This window comes from Ixodes scapularis, unplaced genomic scaffold (genome assembly GCF_016920785.2).
Source record: "Ixodes scapularis isolate PalLabHiFi unplaced genomic scaffold, ASM1692078v2 ptg001158l_1___fragment_3__unscaffolded, whole genome shotgun sequence".
Taxonomy (NCBI): Eukaryota; Metazoa; Arthropoda; class Arachnida; order Ixodida; family Ixodidae; genus Ixodes; species Ixodes scapularis.
This window is the reverse complement of record NW_024610108.1, coordinates 1925001-1935000: the sequence shown is the minus strand read 5'-3', so window position 1 is coordinate 1935000 and position 10000 is coordinate 1925001. Positions and strand designations below refer to the sequence as shown.

Below are 10000 nucleotides of genomic sequence, written 5' to 3'. Positions count from 1 at the left end.
ACTAGTTTCATTCAGGAAAAGTGAACATGTATATACACACGACAGGCAAAGCAGCACATATTCTTAAGGGTAGAAGATATTTGAGCTGGGATGCTGGTGTCTCCCAGCACGATCAAACCATCCGGGGCTATTGCCGCCTTCTCGGCTGCCCTCGGCACTTATCGTGAATAAAAGCTATATATGTATGATTACTTTTCCTGGATAAAACTAGTTGAAAGTGAGTGCCTGTCCTGTATACTCCTTGTCCTCGTCTTTTTTGCGCTATTTTATATATTTTACTAAGATGAACCAACAGCGTACCGTATTAAAAAGAAAAAGAAGAAGCTAAAGTGATATTATATTTACCTGGTGCTTCTTTTCGTAATAGGCACTATTTCAAGAGTGCAAACGGGTATCTTTCCATTCATTTGTAGGGTTCGCTTATTTTCAGGTGCCGAGAAATAAATTGCTTTATTTAAATTTGATGGAGCAGTAAATGACAAGCTACATACATATCTGTTTTTCCTTTTTTTTGTGTTATATTTTAGCCTGAATTTAAAAGTTATCAGTCTGTTGGGTCGCCTAAAATACAGGTGATTGGCATTTGAGGTTTTTTTTCTTTACAAGATAATGGTTGATTCAATTTAGCAAGTAAGCATCAATTGTGCTACTTTTTTTTTTCCTTCATCTTAAATAGAGCTAAGCAATCAACTCGACATGACGGCTACTTAATTTGTCGCTTTCTTACCGCCTGTTTTCCGAAACTGTGTGCTTTCTTTTCGTCGTCATCGACTTTGGGCTGCCGCTCCAAGTCCATAGAGCCTTTTTTTTTTCAGCTATCCCTGCCGTACACCCTTGTACTTCTATTCATCGTCAGACTAATAGACAGTTATATTTTCTTCCGTACAGTTCCAAGTTGGCGGGTCAGTTTCGGTTCGGCTGAAACTAACTCCTCGGTTCCGGTTTTTCGTTCGCTTCGGTTTTCGGTTCGACACTCTGGTCTTCACCGTGCATGGCACCCCCCCCCCCCTCCCTCCCTCCCTCCCTCCCTCCCTCCCTCCCTCTCTCCCCTCTTCTCCTCCCTGCAAGAAAACAAACTGTCGTTTCGAAATGTTTTCTTACTTGAACTGTGAAGGTTTTCAAGTGCATTTCCTTTCCTCCTTTATTGAGCGCACAATTCTAGAGTGGAACTTCCCTTCTTACATTGCAATAAAGTTTCCTGCACAAGGAAGAAAAACCTGCCATTTGACCTCCCTTGTGTGTGCAAAGTGTCAATGTTCCTATATTATGCTTGAACATGGTCTTTTTGTCTTCCTATTTGTCGCAGAAATCATGTATGTGTATGTATGTATGTATGTATATATACCAATATCGCACTTTATGGATTAATCTTGCACGACCTGTGAAAACCACGTATCTCTGGCTTTCCTCACGTTCGATTTTCGAGCAATTTCTGAAGCTAGCTTGGGGAGATTGATTTCGCTCGCACACAATTCGAGGCGCGAGGACGGGCATGTACGAACGCCTACGTAGTCGGGACGGTAAACAAAACTTACACAAATTAAAATCCTGCGCAGATAATAAAAGAAAGAGCAACAAAAAAGTATGGGCGTCTTTCTTTACTAATTTCTTTTTTTTTTTTTTTCTTTTTTAGGATTGTAAGCGGACGGGCTTCTTAAACGATACCAAAAAGCGAGACACAATTTGACAAACGGGTCACGTCACAAGAAAGAAAATCCCACATCCTCAAGCGTGTAAAAAATGCACGCAATATCTACAGTACTGGAATTGGAAGCGCTGCCAATCTCGCGTGCACTAGCCCAAATCGCGTTGCTCCCGCTCACGTCAAAGCGCCACAGACCTCGTCGGAAAGGTACGCTTTCTGACGCGGTCAACCGGTAAAAACACTATATATTGTAAAATTCTGTACTTTGGACGTGATTAATTCAGACTGCTTTGCGGCTAACTAAGCGCGCGTTCCTTCCCAATGAAACGAAAGAGCGAGATTAGAAATAGAGGAAATAATTCCCGTGAAAAGAAAGAAATTCGTCTCTTATTGAGCTTGGCAGTAAAGCACGCGACATCTCCAGTATTCCGTTTGAAAGCGTTGTCCATGTCAAGTGCAGTAGTGTACAGTGTTCGGCTCTCGCCCAGTTAAAAGCGCCAGAAAGCCCGTGTCGCCTCGCGACACGGGTAACCGCTAGAAAACACGCACATTTTAAAGTCGCGTGATTTGCACTTGATTCCTCGGAAGTACTTTGTGGGAGACGAAGCGGGCGTTCCATGCCAAGGACACGGAAGAGAGAGATTAGAAATAGAGCGAACAATTCGCGTGAAAAGAATAATATTTGTCTCCTATCAAACTTGCCAGAAAAGTAAGCGAGATTTCCAGTATTCCGTTTGAAAGCGCTGCCCGTCGCAAGTGCAGTAGTGTACAGTGTTCGGCTCTCGCCCAGTTGAAAGCGCCAGAAAGCCCGTGTCGCCTCGCGACACGGGTAACCGCTAGAAAACACGCACATTTTAAAGTCGCGTGTTTTGCACTTGATTCCTCGGAAGTACTTTGTGGGAGACGAAGCGGGCGTTCCATCCCAACTGAAAAAAACCATTTGGCGCCCATATGAAAATAAACGGGTCCATACCGGTAACCGTTTAACCATACTGGTCACCAGTTTGTCAAAGGGGTCGCCCGTATGGCTCAAAGGGGTCCCCCGTATGAGCCAGAACGGTCACCTATTTGGCAAACGGGTCGCTGGTCTGGGCAAATGGGCGACTCGTTTGGGCAAAGTTGTCGCACGTTTGCTCAAACCGGCGACCATGTTGCAAACTGCACCGGTTTAATCAAACGGCTCTCCGGAGCCCGTTTGATATTGAACGTACAGATCGGCGGCGTGGGCACGCCTAGCGTTTCAGCCGTGGCAGCTAATGTTTTCCGGAAGGCTGGGAGCGCCGGTTGATCGATTTCAGATCGTCCGCGTAATGCAAGTAATTATATTTATATTTCAATTGCGCTGATTTTCGATTATACTGCTACTAAAACTAACACCTTTTTTCTGTTTTACGTAAACGCGCGACGTTGGTGAGCCGATATTTTTGACAGACCTTTAATGCTTTGTCCATCTTTGTTGCCTCAATTTACTTATTCAGCTCGAATCTCTCTCGCAGAAGACGCGACCGCGTGAAAGAATGTACGTCTAGACTCCGTTTCACTTTAATTCAAGACGCAGCGAAGGTAGCACGCGTACACGCGGCTGCAAGAACATCGAGCATTGCGAGAGCACGCCCGCCGTTGCAGCACTCAAACTACGAGCTTGCGCTGAGTTCTTTCTTCGCTCGGGCGCAAGCCGAGCTTCTGGCAGCCCCGCCGCCATTTCCAAAGTTCGAGCGCGCGCGCGCGCGGGCGTTTGTTCGGGACTACAAAAACGCATCTCCCTGGAATGCCTGGGGAGAGGGAGAGGGGCTGTCCCGGTGGTCCCAGCGCCTTGACCTCGCCCCCTCCCTCCTCTCTTGTCACCCCTGTCACGTGACCCACAGCAGCGCGCGAGCTACACGCTGATAAACATAGAGATCCGGAAGGGCGCGCCTTGCAGCCGCTTTTTTCTTTGTCTGCTTGTTGTCAGTTGCTGCTCGAAGTTCGCTCGTCCTACCTGCTTCAATCTGTCGCCTAACCCTGCGGTCTTATTGGGATGTCTCTCGACAACGTATTGGATGTGCACCAAAGCTATCAGTGTTCGAAAAGACCCACGTGTATGTCGGCAACGAGCGATTCTTCAAAGAAGTCGCAAATTCTCGCGGTTTGGTTGGGTTCGGCAAATGACAGCTTGTGCGCCGCATCGTGTTGAAACTTCCAAGGAGCCGTTCCCTCTCGTTTGTGTTTGTGTGGTTGTCCTGCTTTGACCGTGTCGACAAATATCACGGATAACCTCTTTCAAGTCCGCTATTGTTATGGTAAGTGCACTGCAACCTACGTGTTGGCAACGATTGACCGTTCTCCTACGCGTACTCTTCTAAATTATCTAAAGAATTATGCAGCGCCTATTCGCGCGGCAGCCAGGAGAATAATTTCCCCAAAAGTCTACCTGTATAGTGTTCACAGATCGCTTGCACGTTTGTACTTGTCTACAGAAGAGGTAATAAACTTCGAGGAGAATTGAAAACAATCTTTTGTGTCGGTTTTCCTGTCCACTTACAAGCACCTACGCGAGTGCATTTGTTCTACGTGTTTTCCCCATGTTATAAATACGTTTATGAGTTTCGGGACGTCTTAAATATGTTTAAGATAACCAACCTTCCAGACGATACCCATTTAGGGCTAGCGCATAATTTGCCATTTCGAAGGGCACGTTCAAACGTGTGGTCACGTGCCATGTCGAACGGGTACTCGTACCATACGGCATCCGTATCAAACGGGCACCTGTATCAAACGGGTACCGTTTCGAACGGGTACCGTTTCCAAACGGGTACCCGTATCCCATAATCACGTTTGATCCAAACGGATCGACAGGTTTGATTTCAAACGGGCGACCAGTTTGCCACCCGTTTGAATTTCAAATGGTTTTTTTCAGTAGGGATGCCAAGGACACGGAAGAGAGAGATTAGAAATAGAGCGAACAATTCGCGTGAAAAGAATAATATTTGTCTCCTATCAAACTTGCCAGAAAAGTAAGCGAGATTTCCAGTATTCCGTTTGAAAGCGCTGCCCGTCGCAAGTGCAGTAGTGTACAGTGTTCGGCTCTCGCCCAGTTGAAAGCGCCAGAAAGCCCGTGTCGCCTCGCGACACGGGTAACCGCTAGAAAACACGCACATTTTAAAGTCGCGTGTTTTGCACTTGATTCCTCGGAAGTACTTTGTGGGAGACGAAGCGGGCGTTCCATGCCAAGGACACGGAAGAGAGAGATTAGAAATAGAGCGAACAATTCGCGTGAAAAGAATAATATTTGTCTCCTATCAAACTTGCCAGAAAAGTAAGCGAGATTTCCAGTATTCCGTTTGAAAGCGCTGCCCGTCGCAAGTGCAGTAGTGTACAGTGTTCGGCTCTCGCCCAGTTGAAAGCGCCAGAAAGCCCGTGTCGCCTCGCGACACGGGTAACCGCTAGAAAACACGCACATTTTAAAGTCGCGTGATTTGCACTTGATTCCTCGGAAGTACTTTGTGGGAGACGAAGCGGGCGTTCCATGCCAAGGACACGGAAGAGAGAGATTAGAAATAGAGCGAACAATTCGCGTGAAAAGAATAATATTTGTCTCCTATCAAACTTGCCAGAAAAGTAAGCGAGATTTCCAGTATTCCGTTTGAAAGCGCTGCCCGTCGCAAGTGCAGTAGGGTAAATTGTTCGGCTCTCTCCCAGTTGAAAGCGCCAGAAAGCCCGTGTCGCAAAGCGACACGGGTAACCGCTAGAAAACACTCATCTTTTTCTTTTGTTAATCCCGTGCTTCTCACTTCGTTCCTTGAGAGGACTTTGTCGGAAACTAAGTGGCGGGGCCTTCCAAACGAAACCAATGGTAGAAACAATGAAGTGAGCAAAGAAGAGTAGTGTAAAGAAAAAAAATTGCCTATTATGAAGCCTGCCGTAAACACGCGCGATACCGCGAGCATTCGGATTAAAAGCAGTGACAATCTCACTTACTATAGCGCTCATTGTTCGGCTCTGACACAATTCAAAACGCATGAAACGCCCCGTGTAAATATTGGTTTACTTTGTAATAACAAAGTCGATAAACTTTCTGTTGACCATGTTAACATGAACTGAAAGTCGAAAAGAAGTAATCAGAGTCAAGCAGGGGTCAGCACGTTTTTAATAAAAAGCGAGAAATAATTTTTTTTTTATAGGGGTAGGATGTATGTACGTATGTATGTATATATAGAGGCACACAGGAAAAAAAGAACATTTATATATATATATATACACACAAACATACATACATACATATATATATATATATATATAAGGAGAGAGAGAGGGGAAAAAATAAGAAAGAAAGAAGGACAAATAAATGATACTGAATAACAAGGAGCCACATGAGTGAGAGACAGTAAGTCAGTCAGTCAGTCAGTCACCGAAACTGATAACCACAAACTATGTACAGAATGCTCTTGAAGGATCTTCTTTATACTTATCGGTGCTATTATGTGGAGGTGGGGTCTGTCGAGCGTTCGATTGGTGCGAGCGGCGTCTGACGACGTCGCCGACGCCTTTCGTCGCCGTCTCGGCCGCTGCCTCCGCCGCATGGTCGTTACAGCAAGGTACCTGCGATCTCTGGCGTCTGCCGTTGGGGTCGGTTCTCGGGTGCACCTGCGTCTTGAAAACGAATGCGAGAGGAGGGTGTTTCGGAGCGTCCGCGCTAACCGAATGGTGTGAAATGACGAGTGCGTTCTGACCGAAGGCCGGGGTGCGTCCTCGCGTCCTCACGGGACCTGAAAGCTCGGCAACGCTGCGAAGGCGTCGTCAATGATTTTTTTGGCGTACGACTTTCTGTTGCTACGACGAGAAAGAAATTTATGCGCTTCTTGCCGCGTCGGTACCGACCTCGGTCGGGGATATTCCGGCTGCGCGCTCGAACGTGCTTCATTTCTTCCTGGATTTGGAAGTAATTCCTAAGCGTTGTGTGTGTTTGCGGTTCGTAAGGAACGCCTGACGGCGGCCCCGCGTCCGCGCGTTGGTAGGGTTTTGGGCGACCCACCACGAAAAGATTACCTGGTTGATCCTGCCAGTAGTCATATGCTTGTCTCAAAGATTAAGCCATGCATGTCTAAGTACATGCCGAAACAAGGCGAAACCGCGAATGGCTCATTAAATCAGTTATGGTTCCTTAGATCGTTTCTTCCTACTTGGATAACTGTGACAATTCTAGAGCTAATACATGCAGTGAGCCCGAAGCCCCTCGGGGCGACGGGTGCTTTTATTAGACCAAGATCAATCGGGCTTCGGTCCGTTTTGTGTGGTGACTCTGGATAACTTTGTGCTGATCGCACGGCCACGAGCCGGCGACGTTTCTTTCAAGTGTCTGCCTTATCAACTGTCGATGGTAGGTTATGCGCCTACCATGGTTGTTACGGGTAACGGAGAATCAGGGTTCGATTCCGGAGAGGGAGCCTGAGAAACGGCTACCACATCCAAGGAAGGCAGCAGGCGCGCAAATTACCCACTCCCGGCACGGGGAGGTAGTGACGAAAAATAACAATACGGGACTCTTTTGAGGCCCCGTAATTGAAATGAGTACACTCTAAATCCTTTAACGAGGATCCATTGGAGGGCAAGTCTGGTGCCAGCAGCCGCGGTAATTCCAGCTCCAATAGCGTATACTAAAGTTGCTGCGGTTAAAAAGCTCGTAGTTGGATCTCAGTTACAGGCGGGAAGTGCGTGGACACCACGTTACGGCCCGTGCTGAACATCATGCCTGTCGTGGCTTGGTTCCCTTCATCAGGTGCCTTGCTTTGGCCGGCGCGTTTACTTTGAAAAAATTAGAGTGCTCAACGCAGGCGATTCGCCTGAATAACAGTGCATGGAATAATAGAACAAGATCCTGTTTCTGTTCTGTTGGTTTTTGGAATACAGGATAATGATTAAGAGGGACAGACGGGGGCATTCGTATTGCGGCGCTAGAGGTGAAATTCTTGGACCATCGCAAGACGAACTACTGCGAAAGCATTTGCCAAGAATGTTTTCATTGATCAAGAACGAAAGTTAGAGGTTCGAAGGCGATCAGATACCGCCCTAGTTCTAACCATAAACGATGCCAACCAGCGATCCGCCTGAGTTACTCAAATGACTCGGCGGGCAGCTTCCGGGAAACCAAAGTATTTGGGTTCCGGGGGAAGTATGGTTGCAAAGCTGAAACTTAAAGGAATTGATGGAAGGGCACCACCAGGAGTGGAGCCTGCGGCTTAATTTGACTCAACACGGGAAAACTTACCCGGCCCGGACACTGGGAGAATTGACAGATTGAGAGCTCTTTCTTGATTCGGTGGATGGTGGTGCATGGCCGTTCTTAGTTGGTGGAGCGATTTGTCTGGTTAATTCCGATAACGAACGAGACTCTAGCCTATTAAATAGGTGCGTGGTTCTCTGCACCTTGCACCCTTCTTAGAGGGACAAGCGGCTCCTAGCCGCACGAAACAGAGCAATAACAGGTCTGTGATGCCCTTAGATGTCCGGGGCCGCACGCGCGCTACACTGAAGGAAGCAGCGTGTTTTTATCCCTGTCTGTAAAGACTGGGTAACCCGTGGAACCACCTTCGTGATTGGGATAGGGGCTTGCAATTGTTCCCCTTGAACGAGGAATTCCCAGTAAGCGCGAGTCATAAGCTCGCGTTGATTACGTCCCTGCCCTTTGTACACACCGCCCGTCGCTACTACCGATTGAATGATTTAGTGAGGTCTTCGGACCGATACCCGGAGCGGCCTTTCGGTTGCGCCGGTGTGTTGGAAAGATGACCAAACTTGATCATTTAGAGGAAGTAAAAGTCGTAACAAGGTTTCCGTAGGTGAACCTGCGGAAGGATCATTACCGGATGTTATTTGGCATCGTTTTGTCTTCTTCCTCTTGTACGGGGAATGGACTCGATGTGCGAATTTATCTGGCGCCGATCCCGACCAAGCTTGGATGCCGTCGGGACGGCACAAAAAAAAAACAACTGTGGTTCGGATGTGCCTTTTTTTTTGGGTGGCCTCCGTTCCTTTCGATGATGCGCCCAGCGGGAGCCCTCTGCTGCCTCGATTGAGAGGAGATTTCAAGTGCACCGGGACAATCCGCGGGTTACAAAAGGCGCATCGCCCCCTTTTTCGTCTCTTCTCGAGGATCGCCCCTTTGTTTTGATTAACGAAGAGGCGTTTGAGAAGAGGCCTTTTTTTTTGCGCTTTCGAGATGGCATGGGATGTGCCGGGCGCGAAAAAAACAACTTGTGTTTTGTCGTACTGATTGAAAAATCCAAACACATTGACACGACTCTAAGCGGTGGATCACTCGGTTCTCGGGTCGATGAAGAACGCAGCCAGCTGCGAGACTTGGTGTGAATTGCAGGACACACTGAGCACTTACTCTTTGAACGCACATCGCGGCCTCGGGCCTTCCCGTGGCTTCGTCTGTGTGAGGGTCGGATCATATATCAAGAGAGGAGAATTTGTTTTCTACCTCGTTTTGACTGTGTCGGATCGTGGGCAGCAGGCAGTTTTATGCTTTCTTGCGTTGCGTTTTCTTTGAGCAAATGCACGAGTGGTGCGATTGCACGCGTGCGCGTAACCAGTCCTCCTCCTCCTACGAGTTTTTATCGAACACTGCATGGGAAAACGAAACTCGATGGATACCGTTTGTGGAAAATCCCGTACCAAAAAAATCTTTCGCACGTTGAACGGCGCTGTGACGTCGGTGCGTTAGAAACGGAGATTTGAAACGGTTTCTTTTCGATCGATTCTGTTTTCTTTGGCGTGGATGTTGTTCGAGTGGAAAAACCGTGGGACGGAGTTGGCGTTGGCGCGTTCAAACGCGGCGTCGGCAAATGTAAATCTCGTGGCGTTGATTTGCACAAAAAAAAGAAAAACGCTTCTGGGAGGAAAGTTTTTTGCGTCGTAGCCTTCCGTCAGTCTAAGACCTTCGCGTCCCCGATGAATACTGGAGCCATCCAGTAGGGGAATGCCGTTGGATTGCGCGCTTTCTTTTTTGTCGAATCGAAAGCGATGCAAAGCGTGTGTACAACAACTGTTAGTTCGCCATCCTTTTGTGTTTTTGACATGTGGTAAGGAGGCGAAGTTTTTGTTGGAAAGCGCACAAAATAAATTGTCGACCTCACATCAGGCGAGACAACCCGCTGAATTTAAGCATATCACTAAGCGGAGGAAAAGAAACCAACAGGGATTCCCTTAGTAGCGGCGAGCGAAACGGGACCTAGCCCAGCACCGAATCCCTCGTCCTTGCCGGCGATCGGGAAATGTGGTGTATGGGAGGTAACGTTCCCGAGAGTTTTGCGGTGGTGCAAGTCCCCCTGACAGGGGCTTGACCCAGAGTGGGTGCCAGGCCCGTCTCCGCCA

General features: G+C 47.8%; 2 non-coding genes and 1 pseudogene across 2 annotated transcripts; all 3 read left to right on the top strand.

Annotated features, from left to right (window-relative positions):
* Positions 1–6667: 6667 nt before the first annotated feature.
* On the top strand, positions 6668–8483 carry LOC120847213. Its single transcript, XR_005717286.1, has one exon. It is a non-coding gene; the product is annotated as a small subunit ribosomal RNA (ribosomal RNA).
* Positions 8484–8919: 436 nt separating this feature from the next.
* LOC120847127 lies at positions 8920–9072 on the top strand. The gene has a single exon (XR_005717205.1). It is a non-coding gene; the product is annotated as a 5.8S ribosomal RNA (ribosomal RNA).
* Positions 9073–9753: 681 nt separating this feature from the next.
* The window catches only part of LOC120847293, a 9470-nt pseudogene continuing 9223 nt past the window's right edge, over positions 9754–10000 (top strand).